Source organism: Dasypus novemcinctus, chromosome 14 (genome assembly GCF_030445035.2).
Source record: "Dasypus novemcinctus isolate mDasNov1 chromosome 14, mDasNov1.1.hap2, whole genome shotgun sequence".
Taxonomy (NCBI): Eukaryota; Metazoa; Chordata; class Mammalia; order Cingulata; family Dasypodidae; genus Dasypus; species Dasypus novemcinctus.
The window spans coordinates 72,491,865-72,513,738 of NC_080686.1; the positions used below are offsets into that span (position 1 = coordinate 72,491,865).

Sequence of the window (21,874 nt, forward strand, 5' to 3'; positions counted from 1 at the left end):
GGGCAACGGCGTAGCAGAGGTGTGAAAACGTATCGATGGCAACATGAAGGAACTTCCATCCGCCAAAGGAAGCGACATGAGTGACATCTAATTGCCATCTAGAGTTGGGCCGCAATCCGCGCGGGTTGACACCCTGGGGCTGGAGTGGCCCCAAGGGCAGCAAAGGTGCGCAGGAGCGGCATGCACGCACCAGATGTTTACATGTCTCGATGGGAAGTTCTGGGAGGAGTCGATGGAGGGCGGGCGCACCAAGATGGAAGCGCGCATGCAAGGTCTTTGCCTGCTTGATAATGTCTCCTACGGCAGCTGCGGGGCTGAGGGCATTGATGGAAGCACCTTGGGCGGCCTGGTCAGCGAGATGGTTGCCGCGAGCCAAGGGGCCTGGGAGGCCTGAGTGGCTCCTAACATGGGCAATGAACCAGGGTCGTCGCCGCCTCTCTAAGAGGAGTTGAAGGTCAGCTAAGGCCAGGTTGATGTCCCGGTTGCCGATGCTAGCAGGCGGCAGGAAGGCCGCAAAGGCAAGGATACGAGAGACCTGCAGGCAGTAGAGACTGTCCGTGAAGATATTTGCTGGCTGGTCCTGGAGGTATTGGAGAGCCAGAGTGACGGCTTTCAATTCGGCCACTTGGACAGAGCTGCTATGTTGGCGGGTGTGGCAGAGGGGTTGTGTGGAGTTGGGCTTGTAGAGGACTATAGCAAGGCAGTGTTTGGAGGCATCGGTGAAGGCGATGGCGGCGTTGGGGAGTGGCTTGGAGGACGGGAACGGGAAATGGTCAGGAGCTGCGACGAGGAGCGTGCTGAGGCCTTGTATGAGGCGGTGCTGGGGGAAGTGATTATCGAATGGGCCGGGGAATAGGAGGAACAGTGCCTGCATATCTATGGAGTCCTTTAGCAAGTGAGTGACCTGCTGAGTTGTAAGGGGCCAAATGATGACATCTGGATGACGCCCGTAATGGTGGGTGGAGCGCTCAACAAGGGCAATGGCGAGCTGCGCGAACAGGATGGATTGGGGGGTGATTTTGCGAAGCTTGCTTTTGGCTAAATGGACCCACAGGAGTGGACCGTCCTGCCAGATGAGGCCAGTGGGGGTTCCACGGGTGGGAAGGACGAGTCCTGCAAATGGCTTGTCTGGGTCTATTCGTTGGAGCAAGCAGTCCATTAGGGCAGAGTTGACACAGCCCAGGGCGCATTCCGCTTCATACGACAGGGTGACCCTCTTTGTGGGTGCCTGTGATGGTGGGCCAGTGGTCTGAAGGAGCTGGAACAAAGGCTGCAGCTGATGTGTGGTGACTGGCAGCGACGGGTGCAGCCAGTTGAGCTGGCCACAAAGCTGTTGGAGATCATGGAGCGTCGGAGCAGGGGACAAATGTTCAATATCACTAGCTATATGGAATGCAAATCAAAACTACAATGAGATATCATCTCATACCTCATAGAATTTTAAGAAAAAACAAAACAAAATGGAAAACAACTGCTGGAGAGGAAGGGGAGAAATAGGAACATTCCTTCACCGTTGGTGGGAATGTAGCATGGCTCAGCCTCTGTGGAAGACAGTTTGGTGGTTCCTCAGAAAGCTAAATATAGAACTGCTTTATGATCCAGCAATCCCTCTACTGGGCATATATCCAGAAGAACTGAAAACAGTGCCACGAGCAGACATTGGCACACCGATGTTCATAGCAGCAATATTCACAATTGCCAAAAAAAGTAAACAAACCAAGTGTCCATCAACCAATGAATGGATAAATAAAATGTGGTATATACATACAATGGAATACTATGCTGCTGTAAGGAGAAATGAAATTGGGACACATATAACATGGAAGAACCTTGAGGACATTATGCTAAGTGAAGTAAGCCAGACACAGAAGGACAAATAATGTTTGGTCTCACTGTTATGAACTGAAAACAACAATAAACACATGGAATTAAAACCTACACTATAGGTTACCAGGAGATAGGATGAGAACTGAGAAGGGGTACTCACGCTTAATGTATGTAGAATTTTCAATGAGCTGCAGTATAAATGTGTGAAAATGGATAGAGTTGATAGTAACACACAATAGTGATTATAACTAACACAGTTGGTTTATAAATGGGATTTTGGCTGAAAGGGGTAGTCTAGGAATATAAATATCAAATGAAAGAAAGCTAGAGAATAACCTAGGAATTGAATAACATAGTGAATCTGGAGGTGGATGAGAACTGTGATTAATAGTGCAAACATAAGAATGTTCTTCTATGAACTAGAACAAGGTGGTAAGAATATAAACATGCATGGGAAAATATAATTAATGCAACTTTGGACTATAGTTAATAGCAACATTGTAATATTCTTACATCAATGTCAAAGAAGGTACTATATCAATGCTGTGTCACTAATACAGGCATATTGAGTTTTTCCTTTTGAACTAAGGAAAATGTTCAAGGGTTTACTGATATGATGACTGCACAACTTTGTGATGAAAGTTAGAGCCACTGAGCATACACTTTGGATAGGATGTACAAAGCATGGGACTGTGTAACACAGTGAATCATGTGGAGGAAGATGGACTGTGGTTAACAGTAAAAATATGAGACTCTTCTTTCATGAACTATAACAAATGTACAATGCTAATACATATTGTTAATAAAGGGGGGTGTGGAAAAAAATATCAAGTGTATACAATGGATCATAGTGGTGATAGTCTGATCATGTTCTTTCATAATCTATATGAAATATCCCACAAAAATGTAAGGCATTGGTGGAGGGGTAACATAAGGGAATTCTGCATGATATGCATGATTGTTTTGTAAGCTCACAACTTCTTTAATAAAAAATATTTAAAAAATTTTTTTAAATAGTCTTCTCCCCAATTCACACTGAAGAGTCCATGAGTAGCAACAAAGTTGCCATCTATTTAGGATGGACTGCATGCATTGTTTCATTCAATCTTTTCAGAATAGGATGAGATAGGTATCATAAATATTTCCATGTAAATATGAGAGAGCTAAGGTTTGCAGATCACAACTAGTGAGTTAACTGAACTAAAACTCATACCAAATGCATGTGAACAAAGCCAGTGTTTAATCACTGCCTGTACTGTTAGGGAATGATCACTGGCTTCTAGATTGGGAAGAGGGGAATTTCTTACATCATGCTCACATGTAAAGTAGTTTGAATGAAATAAGGGGTTACTAGGTGTTTTGCTGGTGCCTAATAGTAAGTTGGCAATGAAATAAAAAAAAGAACAAGACACTATTCCATTAATTCTCTCATGAATGTATTCAACAAGTAACTTTTGTTCACTTACTATGTGCCAGTATTTATCTAGGTGCTGGGGAGACCATGGAGAACAAAGATAAATGGTTTTTGACCCCTTACAAACAAAGTCTAGAGGGGAAGATGTAAAATCAACAAATAAGTGATTAATATACTTACATAAGATAATTCTGGGTAGTGATAACAGCTGTGAGGCAAAATTTAAAAAGTCATGATAAGGGAGTTATTTTAGGGCCATCAGAGGCTTTTTAAATACAGTAACTGTTGAGCAAAAGCTTGAAGGAAATGAGACACCAAGGCATGGAAACCTCTGAAAGAAAAGCATTACAAGCACAGGAAACAGAAAATGTACAGACTCTTTGGCAAGAATGTCCTTGGCCTGTGTTGAGGGAACATTGAGCAGGCCAGTGCTCCTGGAGTCCAGAACACCCAAGGTGCTGTTGACAACTGGGCACAGATCGACTGGGGCCTGGTAGGCCCCATGCTGTGCTTTGGATTTTATGTTTGGTTTGATTGAAAGACATGTGAGGGTTTTGAGCACAGATGCATTTTTAAATGAGCACCTGGCTTCTGTATGGAGAACACAAGAATGGAAGCAGGAAGGATACCATTGCAGCTGTCCTTTCTGTGAGAGGTGAGTATGTCTTTGGCCTATGGTAGCAGCAGAGGAGTAAGAGTCGCCAGGATTTTCTGTAAGCAATGGGCATTGGAGCCTCGTGGGAGTAAAGGAACAAATGATAATTGGGCCCATGGTCAGTATCATACCTTATGGGGGGGCAGATGGGAGACTTCAAGGGTTATATTTCAGGATATTAGTTCTGTGGCCTGGAACAGAGAAGGATAGAACCAGGGAGTAAACAGTGGCCCAGATCTTAGATTGAACAGAGTCCACTCCAGGAAAGTCAAGGTCATCCTTCAAAGACAAGGAACAGTCATGGACCTGAACAGACACTGTCAAATGTGTGAAGCGGGCAGAAATTGGATAAGGGCAAGAGGGTTCTGAAGAGATCCCAGAAACATGCCTGGGGAACCCGTGTCATCTCTCTCTCTGTTCATTTCATGTGTTAACTTGGCTGGATTATGTTGTCTAGTTGTTTGGTCAAGCAAGCACTGTCTCGATTATAACTGTGATGGCATTTCATGGACCTAAATCATTGTGTAGTTGATTGTATCTATGGCTGCGCACATCTACGACCAACAAAGGAGACTTCCATCAGCAATGTGAGAAGTATCCTCATCCAATCAGCTGAAGACCTTAAAGGGAGAACTAAGGATTTCAGCAGCAGAAAGAAGAATTTCTATTTCTACTCCAGATAACCAACTTCTTCTGGGAAGTTTGATGTTTCTTTTATCCAGTTTCCAACTATGGTCTTCTCTACAGAATTCAGACTTGCCAATCCCCACAGTTGTGTGAACCCATTCTTATATCTCTTGATATTTAAATATGTTTGAATACTTTGTTACATTTATAATATAATGTATAATATATAATACATATAATGCAGTATAGTATAATATAGTATAATTTATATTATATTATACTATATTGTAATAATCTCATGATTATTGTTATGATCCAAGAACATTGCCATCCATACCATTTCTCCTTCTCCCTTGTTTCCTTGCTAAAATGCCACTAACACTTCCATCACCATCTCATGTTTTATTGATACACCCTTGCCCCCTGAATCTCCAACTTTTTGCCATGCACATTTCTTTCCCCTTTTCAATACCACTTGGGCCCAGAGAGCACATGGAGGGGAGAGCAGTAGTGAAGAGTCAGGCTGGGAAAGCATTATCCAAGGATAACAAAAAAATGAGGAAAGGAAAATAGTTAGAGAGAGGTAGAATGGTCATCACACTAACCAGAAACTTTAATATTTCCTTTCAGCCATGACAAGCAAAACACAAGATAGAAATTTGAAGTTATCTCCTATTTTGGATCTTCAAAATGTCATCATTTTCTATATTAGAAATCACAGATAAGGTAGAGAGAATGTGGTCTTGTGCATTCAACAGGTTTGGGTTTAGATTTCAACTCCATTAATTATTAGAACCTCAGATAACACCATTCTGAGATCCAGTTTCCTCATGAAAAATAGATTGCTATCTAGCCAGAATGCTACTGACTTGTGGAAGAAGCAAGTCTTTGAGCCAATGCCTTGATTTGCACTTATGGCCTCTGAAATTGTGAGCCAATAAATTCATGTTGTTTAAGCCAACCTACTGTATGTTATTTTTCATAGCAGCCTAGAAAACTAAGATACAGCTCATCTAGTTTCACAAAATCTTTTTATATTTACTGATAGACATAAGCTCTATCTTGGTTGTGTTGGACTTCAGCACATTTAATGATAACTAGTACAAACTTGATAATAGGTAAACATTTCTTGAATTAATGAAGAAATTAAGGATTGAATAAACAAATGTTCCCAGTTAGTTGTCCAAGTAAAAAATGGGTCATAAAGACAAACAGAACTGAATTTCCATGATTTCCTCAGACAGACAACTATTGGATGTCTTGTAAACAGGCAGATGTTTGAATGTTTGCATTCTTCTTGGTAAAATGAAGGAAAAATTACATATGCTCTAATTTTCCTACAAAGGATTTGTGAGGATACCAGATGTAATTGTAAATTGAAAACTTTAATGTCTAATGCAAGAGCAAGCCACTTGGTTATCACTATCAGTTTATATTATAAAGAGAACATAAATATAATTTCACTATCTTCATAAATTGTGTTGGGATAAACATTGTGTTTGGGGCAAGCTTATTCATCGAACAACTATTTATTGACTATCAACTATGTACCAGGCATTTAAGCTTGATGTTGGAGATAAAGACTTTAGAAAGCCATGATTTCTGTCCTTGAAGAATATATATTCTGGAAAGGGAGACAGACACTTAACCATGCAAATAAAATTTCAGTATTTCAAATATTTCTTCAAAATTGTCTTGCTGTTTCAAATGTTTTTGAAAACTTGCCTTGCCCTCTGTGGTAGTTTGAAGTCTTTATGGACCCCAGAAAATCATGTCCTTAGAGCTAATCCATACTAGTGCATGTAAACCTATTGTAGGTGGGACCTTTTGATTAAATTACTTCAGATAAGGGTCTTTGATTTGGTTATGTGACCCAGGGTGGGTCTTAATCCTAGAGTCCTTTATAAATAGAGGGATAAAAAGCTACAGATACAGAAAAAGGTGCAGAAAAAAGAGGACCCCAGATGCTGAGAGAGAAGGCCCCAGGAGCCAGAAGCTGAAATCAGTGGAAAACACAAGCAGAGCAGAAGCAACTTTAGCCAAAAGCTAAAAACAACAAGGCCCAGAGGAGAGGGGGGAGATGAGAGAATGCCACCATGTGCCTGATCGCCCACAGCTGCAGCTCAGGGAGGAAGGCTCTCCTAATGATGCCTTGATCTGTACAATTGCACAGCCTCAGAGCTGTAAGCATTTAACTTAATAAATCCCCATTGTAAAAGCCAACTTATTGCTAGTATATTGCTCCCAGCAACTTTTAGAAAAACTGTAACTCAGCAGTTTGATTACAAGTAACTTTAACCTCACTGATTTAAGTTTCATTCATTGGTGGATAGTTTTAGAAAGAAAGATAGCCAGTGGTCAACCTCATTTTCTCCAGTGGCTGTGAGGCTGGGCCTCCTGATTTGCGTCTGGGTACTCACAAGGGTTATCACCAAGGGTAGGCTCAGAACTTCCCTTGGGCTTCACTCAAGGCTTGTGCTTCGTGTCAAAGTCAGGGCACAAGAATCTATGCACTGGAGAATAACAAAAGGATATTTCAAGGGCTCAGAACTTGGAAAAGTTTGCCTGCATGTGCATATGAATGTTTCTTGACAATGAACATTTTCACCTTGGTTTCTTTGTCTTACATGTAACTTTCTTTCAGTTAATTATGACCTCAAATTTAATCATAAACTTTTGCTCATAACCCCTAGTTTTGACATATCTGTTCATGACAATGGCAGCAGAAATAACCATTTTTATGGGCTTACTAAATGTCAGGCAAATAATTGCAAGCATTGCTATTATTTTTTTAGGAGGTATTGGGGACTGAACCTGGAACCTCATACATGTTAAGCAAGTGCTCAACCACTGAGCTACACATGCTACACATGCTGTCCTATATACATTATTTTAATCCCCTCAATAACCCTCATAATTTTTTAGATGTAAAAACTAAGGCAGAGAGAGGTTAGGTATTTGTTCCAATGAATATAGCTAGAAAGTAACAGAGACATGAACTCATGTTCTTGAAACGTGTTTGCATGCAGATGTCCACTAAACCTTTTTGAAAAACTAAATTTCATTATTTAGAACAGTTTTAGGTTTACAGAAAAAATTGTCTCAAGGGTACAGAAAGTTTCCATACACCCTGGGCTCAGTTCCCCCTATTATTAACATCTTAGTGTGATACCCTTGCTACAATTAATGAACCAATACTGATACATTATTATTAACTGAAGTCCATATTTTATTCAGACTGGGTTTTTACCTAATGTCCTTTTTCTGTTCCAGGAGCCTACCACACTGCATTTAGTCATCAGATCTCCTTGGCTGTGTCGGTTTCTCAGACTTTCCCAGCTTTTAGTGACCTTTCCAGTTTTGGGGACTACTGGTCAGGTATATTGTAGGATGCCCCCCCATTAGGATTCATCTGATGATTTTCTCATGATTAGAGTGGATGTAGTGAGTTTTAGTCATTATTTTTAGTTAATTTTTAAACATCAGCTTAAAGAAATTCAAAGCATGCAATTTCTGACATATTTCAATGTGGGTATTTTAAATAAAACCTTTAAAATGTTCTTTTAAATGTAGCCAATATAATCTACCCTAACGATTCTATAGCTCTCTTTCAATAGTAAGAAATTGCACATCATTTTCTCCTTGAGCTCTAATTTTTATTCCAATTCCCCCACAGAGTTTCATCATAATAAATCATATTTTTATGCTTTAAATTATTTTATTGATTCCTTATCATCCTTGTTTATAATAAAACTATATTTATATAAATTCAAATGAAAATACTTTGTTAAAATACTTTCTATATTATATCATTGCATTATGAATATGCAATTTGATTAATATAATATACATATATTACAACTTTTGATTATTTTTTAACATACTTTTTTTTAAAGGAAACATAGATTACATAAATGTTACCTAAAAAAATATAGGGGATTCCATATGCCCCACTCCCTAGTCCTCCTGCATTTTTCCACATCAACAATATCCTTTATTAATGTGGTACCTTTGCCAAAATTGATGAACACATCTTGGACCTTTACCACTAAATGTGAATTATAGTTTACATTGTAGTTTACATTCTCTCCCATGCATTTTTTTAAGTTGTTACAAGATATACAATGACCTGTATCTGTCATTGCAATGTCATTTAGAACAATTTTCCAAGTCCCGAAAATGCCCCAAAATTATACAAATTTTTCCCTCTCCCTCCCCTCAGAACCTCCAGTGGTCACTGCCTCCACATTAATGATAAGAGTTCTTCCATTTTTAGGATCATAATAAGTCTATAGTACAATAACAGTAAGTCTACTCTTGTCCATTGTTCATTTCCCATTCCTGAGGATTCTGGGATGGTGGTGCCTATTCCACTTCTAATTGAGAAGGAGTTTATATTCCCTGGGGAAGATGGATGGGACTATCTTGCTTGCAGTTACAGACTCTCTGTGTTCCTTGAGATGGTGGTTGTCAATCATCATCTCCTTGTTAGTTTTCCTGGGTGAGTCCAATGAACTGGAGAGTACGTTTTGCAAATCCGTTGAGATTCAGGGTCCAACTGGTACATGGGCAGCCCAAAGATTTAAGTCTTTTGGACATACACCTATCAACTCTAGTCCTAACTATAGGTTCAAATAGAAGGGGCAGGAGAATCGTGTGTAGGGAAACTACCACTGATTCCAACTCTGTCACACTTGAGAGCATAAATTCCAAAGTAGGACCCACTGGCAGGGTGCCAAATTCCTGAGCTGTCTGCCCTTTTGATAATTATTAAATGAAAACAATTCAATTAAGCACTTAATGATATGAATGGCAATTTTTTTCAATTAGTTAATGTGACTCTAGATTAATATTACTTATTGCTTGAGTGAGAGTGAGCAGGTCAGCATCAATTCATATAAATAAGTAAATGAAAATGGAAGAGATTTTGCTATAGTGATATCGTTAATTCTTTGAGAACTTTATATGAGTTATATGCCATACATCTCCAAGTTGTCTACCACAAAAAAAAAACAAACCACATTTTTAATGATCTATTAGCTGAATATTTTATTGAGTTTTCCTTCAATTTCATTAAGAGATAAGAATTGAAAATCAACCCACTTGCTACCCAGTTGTTGGAGTCATTCATTTTTTCAATTTCTGGGAAGTACCAGAATGCTTTACTAGTACTTTCTAAAATAACTAGTAATTATATCTGTTTTATTTGCACTTAGTGACAAGTATTTAGCCCAATATACTCAAAAACAACTGAGACATTGAAATAGTAATAATTGCCATATATAGCTGCCAATACAATAGTTTCATAAAAATGATTGCATCTCCCATATCCCGCATGCTTCAAATATATTTTTTGTCAAAACCTTGAGGCTCCAGATTTAGTTCATTCAATTAATGGAAAATTTCCGTTCTGTAACCTAATTAGCAAAGCCTGTTTTCATTGACAATCAGCCTAATTAAACTTATTCACTCTTAGAAAACTATGGATTTACTTTTTAATTCAAGTAAATGGATTAACATATATTTCAAACACTGTGGTGGTTTGAAGTTGTATGTATCCCAGAAAAGCATTTTCCTAAATATAATCCACTCCTGTGAGTATAAACCCATTTTAAGTATGACATTTGATGAGGCTACTTCAGTTGAAGTATGATCCACCTGATTCATACCTCTTACTTAATCCTTTTGCTGAAGTCCTTTATAAATGGAATGAAGAGAGAGAGAAAGAGAGAAAGAGAGAGGAGAGAGAGAGAGAGAGCAAAAAGCTGAAAACAATGAAACCTGGAAGAGAAGGGAGAGACCACAGAGACTGCCATATGTCTTGCCATTTGGCAGAGGAACCAAAGATCCCCAGCAGCCTGTCTTTGGGAAGAAAGCATCACCTTGGTGATGTCTTGATTTGGACATTTTCCCAGACTCAAAACTGTAAGCACATAAATTGCCATTGTTTAAGTTGAACCCATTTTATTATACCTACTTTGAGAAGCCTAGGAAACTAAAACAAACACTATTACAAAAAGAACTAAGAAGCAAATTATGGAATATATATCCTGTAAAATAGATCACCAAAAGTAATTGTCTCACTAAAAATGAAGTAGGAGCTAATATACTTAGTGTATCAATTTTTATAATTCATATGTTTCTTTTAATGTCTTAATTTGTAATACTGCAATGTGATGGAGTAGTTGTGAAATGAGGAGTAAGATAAATCAAACATGCTGAGGCCTTCTTAAATGGATGTGTATATATGCATTGAACTGTAGTATCCATTTTGTGGAATCATTCAATAAGAATCATATAAAGAATAGATTTTATTTGACACCATGATAAAATTTCTCTCTTTTATGAAAGAAAAATAATTTCCTTGCTAAATTGGTCTGGCAACTAGCATGTAATTTTACATTATGTAATAGGAGATAGAAAATACTACTTTATAAGATGAAAAACTATATAATTGGAATGTGTTTTACAGTCAGATTTGATAAATTATAATTTAATAATCTCAATTAATAATATACACTTAATCTAAAAAAAAATCACCAAAAATATATATTTCTAAAATTTCATCTATAACTAGACAATTGATTAGCCCTGAAAAATATTCCAGTTATTCTTAAAAGACTCAGTGACACTAAGCAATAATGCTTTGGCACAAAGGTGTTTTTCTTTTACGAAAATTACAAATATCTGAAAATTTTTCTCTTTTTTGAAAAGCAACTTTGAGTGCCTCTTAGCAATGCTCTCTTCACTTTGCTTTCACTAGATTTTCTCTCAGGGAGCAGTGCATCCTTTGAAAAGAGTCTAGGGAAGGGGAGAAGTAAAGACTGCCTACTCAATAATATATCTAATGTAGAATAGTCTTAGAAGGGGCAACATACCCCATTTCTAATGCCACATACATCACCTTTATCAGAAACATCTGTGAGACAGAGAAAGACAGTGTCCTGATTAATCAATAAGGGATACTTTCCTATAAACACTATTTTAGTTATCTTTTGTTTGGTGTTATAATTTTTATTATTTTTTTTTATTTTTAAAGAAGCTTTAGATTTTTAAAATGTAGCACAAAACATATAGGGGATTCCCATATGCCCCACCTCCTCCCCTCCCACACTTCCCCACATTAACGACATCTTTCATTAGTGTGATATATTTGTTAAAATTGATGAACACATATTGAAGCATATGTGGACTATAGTTTACATTATAGTTTATACTCTGCCCTGCACAATTTTACAGGTTATGACAAAACACATAATGGCTTCTATATGTCATTGCAATGTCATGCAGGATAATACCAATGTCCCATAAATGCCCCCATATTACAACTATTCTTTCCTTTCCTGCCCCTCAGAACCTCTGGTTGCCACTGCCTTTATATCAGTGATACAAGTTTTTCCATTGCTAAAATATAAGTCTATATAGAATAATATGTCTACTTTAGTCCATTGTCCATTCTCCAATCTTGAGGATTTTGAGATGGTGATGCCCACTCTGTTTCTAATTGAGAGAGGACTTAGTTCCCATGGGGCAGATATATGGAACTATTTTGCTTGCAGTTACAGACACTCTCTGCTCATTGAGATGGTCATTGTCCATCCTTTTTAGTTGTCCTGAGTGAGTCCAATGAACTGGAGAGTAGGTGTTGCAACTCTGCTGAGAGTCAGGACTCAACCGGTATGGACCAAAGCTTTAAGTCTCTGGGACATGTATTTGACAAGTATAGTGCTAATTATAGGTTCAAATAAAAGGCGCAGAAGAACCAGGTGTAGGGATACTATAAATGAGTCTATGTTACACTAGGGAGCATAAATTCCAAAGCAAGGCCCACTGACAGAGGGCTGAATTCCCGAATTCCCGAGCTTGTCTGCTCTGCTTATTGTGTCTAGATGTCTCTAGAGCCCTCAGGAGCCCTGCTGTTTAAGGCACTGTTTACTATGGCAACCAATGAGATCCTTGTGAGATATGCATAAGCATAGCCTCCAGAGTGACCTCCCAACTCATTTGAAATCTCTTATCCATAAAAACTCATTTGTAAATAAGATTTCCCCCTTTGGTCAAGGTCTTTTTCCCAATGCATTGCTAGGTGATGCTTGGTAATAAACCCTCAGTGCCAGGGAGGCTCATCCCCAAGAGTCACGTCCCATGCCAGGGGATGTTTTTACACCCCAGGTCTATGTCATGGTTAGATTCAGGATGAGTTGAAGGGATGCCTTTTTTCTATAAAATGGGAGAAGGGTAAGTTGTGGATCTCCAACATATTAAAAATAATTTTCCATGTTGATAAATACATCTTATAGCATAATTTTTAATGACTGCAGAATTTAATTCAATCAATTAATCCAGTATAGCTGGATGATTACATTTGTTGAAATTTTCAGAACTCTAAACAACTTTGTGATAACACCTTTGTAGACAAATTTAGGCATGCCTCCTAGTTATTTCCTTGGAAATATTTCCTAAAAGATATAGGTCTGTGTCAATATTTAAGTCTTTTGATTCATAACTTCCAGAAAGTTATATCAATATACATTTTCCCATAAGCAACATATGAGTTTCCACAGAAGCTTCTGTGTTTGACTCAAAATGAGTTAACACACCCAAATTTGGTAAGAAATATGAATTAGAGGTGAGAGAGTGTATACATAGCATAGTGCTTCAAGTTAATGCTGGGGAAGTCCCAGACACAGCTGGTGGCTTTGTCTACCTCTGCCTCCTTTTCTATTGCATGCAGATGTTTCAGTATGTTTTCATTCCACAGCCCTGGAAAGGTGTTAGTGCTCATGAAAAAACCTAACCACATCTTAAACTGTAACTAGCAGTTCCAGCTGCTTATCAGGGTGGGAACCCTCAATGGCAGTGCCTCCTCCCTCTGGGTTGTATAAATACCCCACCCTCAAGCTGTACAGATTTGTCCCTCCTCTCCAGTGTGAACTGGGATGTGTGAGCTGCCATCCGCCGACCTTGACATGGACAGTTGGCTCCACTGGGAGACCAGCCAAGATGGGATCTCTTCCCTTGCTCTTTTTTATCTTTTTTGCTATATAAATAATAAAGTAGTCAGTTGCTGAAAGTTTCTGTTGTGCCTAAGCCTGTGTTCCCACAACACAAACAAATAACAACTCACTCCACAGTTAGTGTAAATAATCCTTTTCTAGAAGGAAAGTTAAAGAACTCTTTGAATTCCTTGCTCAACAGTCTTTTCATGCCTCCTGTATTTATATGATTTGTAAACAGAGCTTCAAATAACCACTAATTTGTGGCAAGCCTCTCCGGATAATTATCTTACCATACATGAATATATGTCTAGGTCTCAGCATCCAGATAGTTTGAACCTGGATTAGCTGCCCAAGCTGAAGAGTCCTGAAGCTTAGCTTATTTCCTTGTTTGAAGAAAGTATACTACCTTGAATGTCAGGAAGTCAGAGAGGTAGATTTAGAGAGGCAAGCTATTTACCCAAGGCAGAGGAATACCTATTTTTGTTTTGTTTTTTTAATTTAAAATCACTATGGAGTCATAGCACCTGGGTGCCTAGTGTGCCCAACAAGTATTTGCTGCCTGAAATAATTCCTAGTAATGACAATAGAAATAGCATCTTGACAAGTCATTAAATTGCTCTCCTTGAAAAGGTATTGAAAGAAGACTTGAACTGTTATTAATACAGAAGTTATTTTCTTCCATAGTTACAAGTATGACTCAAAGGGGTGCTATGAAACAAACAATATGGATTGGAAAAATAGAATGCCTACTGGCAGAATAAGACCAGGGAGGCATATATGACACAGAAGAAAGCTCCCTAGAGTATTAGTGTATTTGACTTATTTGTTCATCCATTTAAAGCAAATTATTTATTATCTGCTATATTGCTGACCCTGAACTACATACCTGCAATACAACGGTGAGCAAAAACTGGCATAATCTTGTTCTCACAGGGATTAATGAGAGAAATACTGACATTAAATACATAGCATGTTTTTAGCTCCAACATGTAAATATCTTGGAAGCTGTGACTCCCATCCTTACAAAAATAAAAAGCTGAAAACACTGAACATCAATGAATTATTTGGACACATCAGAGAACTGAGGTTTCAGGATAAACTGCCCCCCCTAAAATCTGGAGTCACAAGTGAATTTGAAGTCACAACTGAAATCTGCTTACCTTAAACAGACACTGCTGAAGACATAAACAGGTTAAAGCACTTAATTAGTAATTTTGACAAATTTTGGAGACTGAGTGTAGACTAGCCTAAGAATGAGAAATTCCTGAGGGCTGCAGGTTTAGGGTCCCCTCCACTTTTATGGGTTTTACCTCCAAGAACCCCATCAGGTTTTCATGGTGAAGCTTTGAGAAAGATCCCCTTGTGGCTTTGGCAGGAGGGATAAATAATTATGAAACACTTCCAGACCATTCTCTATAACATGGAGCCAAGAGTGCCTACAACTGAAAGCAAGAGGATTGCATCCAGCATCCATGTGGAATCTAAGCCCCCTCTTGACATAGATGTGGACTGGACACAACCAATCCAAGATCCATAGAACGAAGGAATAGAATATGGATTAGAGTGGACTTACTGATATTCTATTCATGAACTATTGTGTTTAGTAATCGAAGAAAATGTGGCATTGGTGTGGAAAAAGTGACCATGGTGGCTGCTGGGTGTGGGGAATGGGAGGAAGAGATGAGATGTGGAGGCGTTTTCGGGACTTGGAGTTATCCTGGGTGGTGCTGCAGGGACAATTACTAGACGTTGTAGGTCCTCCCATGGCCTGCTGGATGGAACGTGGGAGAGTGTGGGCTATTATGTGGACCATTGACCATGAGGTGCAGTGATGCCCAGAGATGTATTCACCAAATGCAATGAATGTGTCATGATGATGGAGGAGAATGTTGCTATGGGGGGAGTAGTGGGGTGAGGGGGGTGGGGGAGTACATGAGGACCTCATATTTTTTTAATGTAATATTTTAAAAAATGAATTAAAAAAATAAATTTTAAAAAAGCTCAAAAAAAAAAAAAAGACCTGCCGTCTAGGTAAAAATCCTTTATCATAAGATTATAGAATGCTTTCCTTTCCTTATACCTTATCACCACACACCAGAGTTGTAGAGTGAAAACAATGGATTACAGCTGAAAGAACTGCAAGATACAGACTGTCTCCAAGGATAAGAAGTTAGGGAAGACCAAAGTCAAGATGAGGAGATGAAAACAAGGACACTGGAGAAACTTGAAGCTTCTCACAGCTAAAACTACAGCAAACATTAAGCACCACCCACCTCCTAGTCAAATTAATATGGGTTCTTAACAAGGGGTCTGTGAGCTTGAAATGAAATTCAGAAAACATTATTCTTGTGGGGATGTATTGGTGCAAATGTGATATATTCATTAAATAATACACAGTATAGTGTGGACTTAGTAAGGGGTCCATGGTTTTCACCTGGCTGGCAAAGAGATCCAAGAGACAAAAATGGTTAAGAACCCTGGGATTAACATAAAATCTCACACTGAAGGCCTACTTACCTTATTTCCTATTGCCTGATATGTGTCTGGCTTTCAACAACAACAAAAAAATTTACAAGGTATGCCAAAAGGTCAGAAAAAACACAGGCCAAAGAGGCAAGGAAAGCATCAGAACCACATTCAGATATGATATGTATTGGAAATATCAGAGAGGAAATTTAAAATAATGAATAATATGCTAAGAGTACTCTAATAGAAAAGGTAGGCAACATGCAAGAACAGTTGAGTACTATAAGCAGAGAAGTAGAAACTAAGAAGTAATCAAAAGGAATTTCTAGAAATCAAAAACACTGTCATGAAGATGAATGCCTTTATGCTCATCAGTGGACTGGACATGACCAAGGAAGGAATCAGTGAACTTTAAGAGAGTTAAATAGAAATATCCCAACTAAAATAAGAAGAAAGGGAAAAAAAACACAGCAGAACATCTAAGAATTATAAGACAATTTAAATATGTGCAACATATGTGTAATTGAAATATCAGGAGAAAAAAAGGGAAGAGAGAAGAATAAATATTGAAAGTATTAACATCTGAGAACCTTTCTAAAATTAATGGCACATACCAATCACAAATCTGGGATGTCAAAGAACTCCATCCAGGATAAATATCATAGATACCTAGACATATCGTATTGAAATTATAGAAAACCAAAGCTGAAGAGACGATCTGAAAAGAAGTCAGAGGAACAAAATCATCTTAACTAAAGAGGAACAAAGGTAAGAATTACAGCAGACATTTTCCCCCTTCAGAAACCATGCACAAAAGAAGAATGGAGTAAAATATTGAAAACATTGAGAGAGAAAAAAAACCAACCTAGAATTCTAAATCCAGTGATGTTATAACTAAAAAGTGAAGAAGAAATAAAGATTTTCTTAGAACAACAAAAACTGAGGGAACTCATTACCAGCAAACCTGCTCTGTAAGAAATGTAAAAGAAGGTCTTCCTGGAGAAGGAAAATGATCTGTTGGAAATTTTGATCTACATAATGAGAGGAAGAGCATCAGAACGACATAAAGGTAAAACAAAATATTTTTTCTTATTTGTACATGATCTAAAAGGTATCTGTTTAAAGTAATAATAGCAACAATATATTGGATGATTATAGAATATGGATAAGTGAAATGAGTGATAGTATCACCATAAAGGACAGGAGAAGGAACTAGGGATACCTGTTATAAGGGACCTTTACATATAGAGTGATACAGTGTTACATGAAGGTGGTCTTAGGTTTGTTAAAATTGTATATTAAAACCTTTAGGACAACCACAAAAAAGTTGTTAAAAATAATATAGTTTACACAATAGTCAAGAAGTGGAGACTCCGGGGGGATTTCCCAAAATGGCCTACAACTTCCATGTGATTGCATAGGTCCTCAAGGCTTGGGGGCCAGTGCATGAGCACAAGGATGCTCTAAAAGCACAAAAGGTCTGTCCAACATTTTGAAAACCCTAAAAATAGAGAAAAAGAAAAGAGAATTCTAGGAGGTCTGTGGTGGCAGTAGGGTGGCCACTACTGACTGCACTGCTTGTAGCCACAAATCAAAAGTTTGTAGTGGAGGCAGAAAGTCTATCAATTAGAGAATTAGGGCTAGAAAAATATGTATGACTAGCATGTGCCAATGATGTAGAATGAATAACCAATAAAGTAAAAGAGCAAGATTCCAGTATTGAAGCCTTAGCTTGCAGGGTAGCATGGTTTAAAAGCTGTTGGTGGAATGGCATCAGGTATGGGCTATAAGGTCCAAACCACAGTGGGACCCACAAAAAATGGGATCCCTGTGAGAGTAACATATTTGATGAAGATTTTAGATAATGACAATTGGCTAAGAAGAAGAGGTTAAGATACCAATAAAGGCTAGGCATCTAATTACTGCCAAAACGAAAGCTGATCTAACCAGGCATAATCAATGCTTAAGCAAAGACAGGTTGTGGGGAACATCCTGGAGTGTAGTGAGGATGCTGCCAGGTAAATAGGCTATTCCTCACATATTTCATCTAGTCCAGTTATGGGTAGGGAAGGCCAGAGGTGATAATCACATAACCATAGACAACCAGTAGGCACTGGGCATGCTCCTTTTATTATAAGATTTTCTAGTAACATCCAGAATCTTGGAATGTTATCATATGGGTAATGTTACATACTTCTTTAGGTAACTATCCCATATTGGGCCCTATAGGGATATAGATATTCTGAATATGCCTGTATCTGTTAAAGAAATTAAATGAATACTTAACCTTCCAAAAAATTAAGCACCTGGCTCAGAAGTTTTCACTGGTCTTTTCCACCAAAAATAAAGAAAGAAATGATACCAATTCTCTACAAATACTTCCAGAAAGTTAAATCAGAGGGAACATGTCCAAACTCATTCTATGAGGCCATAATTCCCCTAATATCAAAAGCAAATAAAGGTATTACAAGAATAGAAAACTACAGACCAATATCTATCATCAACAAATATTTTAAAAATCCTTCACAAAATATTGGCAGAGTTAACTAGTAATGTATAAAAAGAATTCTATACCAGGCAGTTTCAATGTTCAAAATCAATCACTGTATTCCACTATATCAATAGTCTTTAAGAAGAAAAATCATAGGATCTTTATCAATTGCAGAAAAGCATATGGCAAAGCCCAGTAACTATTCATAATAAAAGATCTCAGCAATGACAAATAGAATTGACCTCAACTGGATAATGAACAACACCTACGTCTGAAAAAAAAATTTTTTTTAACCTTATAGCCAACATCACATTAATACTGAGAAACTAGATACTCTTTCCCTAAGATCAGGAAAAACGCAAAGATAGTCTATCCACTCTATCTGATATCATGTTAGAAGTCTTAACCAAGACAAGAAAAGGATGTAAAATGTATGCAATTGGAAAGGAAGAAATAAACTGCCTTTGTTCACAGATGTCATAATTATCTAGGCAGAAATCCCCAAAGTATTAACAAAAAAACTCCTACAACCAAAAAAGCAAGTATGGCAAAGTTGCAAGATATAAAACTAATATAGAGAACTCAATTGTTTTTTGTGTATGTACCCTCAGTGAAAAATTAGAATTTGAAATTTTAAAAATACCATTACAATATCACAAGAAAAATGAAATACTTAGGTGCAAATCTAATAAAATACATACAGGAACCATATATGGAAAACTATAAAATTCTATGAAAGAAATAAAATAAGAACTATATAAATGGAGAGATATTCCATGTTCTTTGATTAGAAGACTCAGTATTGTTATAATGTCTATTCTCTTCAACATGATTTATACATTTGAAGGAATCCAAATAATCTCAGCAAGCTATTTTGTAGATATCAACAAATTCTAGAGTTTATTTGGAAAGACAAAGGCATAGACTAGCCAAAAAAATACTGAAAAACAAAATTAGAAGACTCAATGTCATTCATTTTCAAGACCCTGGCCATGAGGTACCATTTGCAACTTTTTCCTGGATCAAGGGCTAACCCCAGATAACTCCAAACAAAAGGCCTCATTATTGGTCCCCTGAGAGATACAGGTAGAGCAACCAATCAGAAGAGCAAATAACTACCAGGGCAGATGGCCCCTCTTTGGAAATGGTGTTTATGTGTGATGAATCTGGACTCAGATGGGATCTCCCTTCATAAGACTTTCATGCTAATGTGCTGGAGGTGCAGTTAATGTTGGGGTTTAAGATATATTTAGGGGATTTGAATCTCTGGACTGACAATGTGATAGCCAGATCCTGAGCCTCAACAGACTCCAGCACCTACAATCTGATTTATTGGACTTACCACACTCAGCTAAGATGGAGGTGAAGAAGGACAACCACCACACCATGGAGCCTAGAGTGATTACAACTGAAAATGGGAGGATTGCATCCAGCATCCAGGTGGAATCTGAGCCTCCTCTTGACATAAAGGTGCAATGGACACAACCAATCCAGTGTCCACATAGAAGAGGTGGCATTGGATTGGGAAAAGTGGACATAATGGACAAAGGGTATGGGGAAAGGCAGGAAGAGATGAGAGGTGGAGGCGTCTTCGGGACATGGAGCTGCCCTGGATGGTGCTTCAGAGGTAATCACCGGACATTGTAAATCCTCACAGGGCCTACATGATGGAATAGAGGAGAGTATGGGCCATGATGTGAACCAATGTATATGAGGTGCAGAGGTGCCCAAAGATGTACTTACCAAATCCAATGGATGTGTCATGATGATGGGAACAAGTGTTGTTGGGGGGGGGGAGAGGGGGGGTGGGGGGGTGGGGTTGAATGGGACCTCACATATATATTTTTAATGTAATATTATTACAAAGTCAATAAAAAATAAAAAAATTAAAAAAAAAAAAAAAAAAAAAGAAGAGCAAATAGCTGGAGCCCCTCTCCACCATTGAAAAGGGGGAGGTGGAAAGGTCTTAAAATGCCTCACCACAGGCCCCATACGCATCTCACTCTGCAGCATGCCCACACTTGTGTCTCGGGTTGTGTACCTTTTTTCTCATATCTTAATAAACTCTTTACTCCCTTGCCTACCCTATATCCTTAAATTCTTTTACGCAATATTACCAAGAACCTAGAAGCCCAGAACCCAAACATTCTGCTAAAGTCTTGGCAAAATAATAGCCACAAAGATCGATGGAACAAAATAATAAACCCAGAAATAGACCCATAGAAACATAATTTACTTATCTTTGGCAATAGAGCAAAGACAGTTCAATGGAGAAAGTATAGTCTTTTCAATAAATTCTGCTGAAATAGCTGGATGTCCTTATACAAAAAAAAAAAAGAACCTAGATATAGAACTTACACATCACAAAAATTAACTCATATAGATTCAAAGATCTATATGTAAAATGCAAAACTATAAAATTTCCAGTTGAAAACACAGTAGGAAATTTATATTGTCTTGGGTTTGGTGATGCGTTTTCAGATACAACACCAAAACACAATTCATAAAAGAAAAAAACTAATAAATTGGCCTTGAAAAACTTCTGTCCTATGAAAGACACTGTTTAGAGAATTAAGAGTCAAGCAAGGACTGGGAGAAAATATTTGCAAAACATGTCTGATAAAGCTCTTTTATCCAAAATATAAAAAGAGGAGAGGGGGCAAGATGGCGGCTGAGTGAACATCCCTGTTAGAGTCTTCTGCAGGGAATCGGCTGGGCGGCGTTGGAGACTCTTTGGGACCGGATTGTTTTGGGATTTTTGCTGGTCCGGAGGTGTCTGGACATCGATTTGGAGGGAAGGTAACAGAGAGGATTCGTCTGTGAAATATACACGGAGATCCCAGCTACCTGTAGAGGATTCCCTTCTTGGGTAGGCGGAGACGAGGCATCTAGCCCCGCTCGGTGGGGCTGGGCCAGGCCGGGCCGCGCTGCGCCAGCGGTGAGCGGGGCCGGGCGGGGCCGAGCCAGGCCGAGCCGGGCCGCGGTAGCGGTTGGAGCCGGGCGGGGCCGGTGCAGGCCCCGGCTGCGGGTCGCGGTAGCGCTTGGAACCGGGCGGGGCCGGTGCAGGCCCCGGCTGCGGGCCGCGGTAGCGCTTGGAGCCGGGCGGGGCCGGTGCAGGCCCCGGCTGCGGGCCGCGGTAGCGCTTGGAGCCGGGCGGGGCCGGTGCAGGCCCCGGCTGCGGGCCGCGGTAGCGCTTGGAGCCGGGCGGGGCCGGTGCAGGCCCCGGCTGCGGGCCCCGGTAGCGCTTGGAGCCGGGCGGGGCCGGTTCAGGCCCCCGCTGCGGGCCGCGGTAGCGTTTGGAGCCGGGCGGGCCCGGGTCAGGCCGCGGCGGGTACGGAGCCGGGCAGGGCCGGTCCAGGCCGCGGTGGCGGGAGGTGGACGCCGGAGCCGGCTGG

General features: G+C 39.2%; 1 pseudogene; it reads left to right on the plus strand.

Moving 5' to 3' along the window:
* Positions 1–640: 640 nt before the first annotated feature.
* The window catches only part of LOC101431516 (cytosolic carboxypeptidase-like protein 5 pseudogene), a 55,878-nt pseudogene continuing 34,644 nt past the window's right edge, over positions 641–21,874 (plus strand).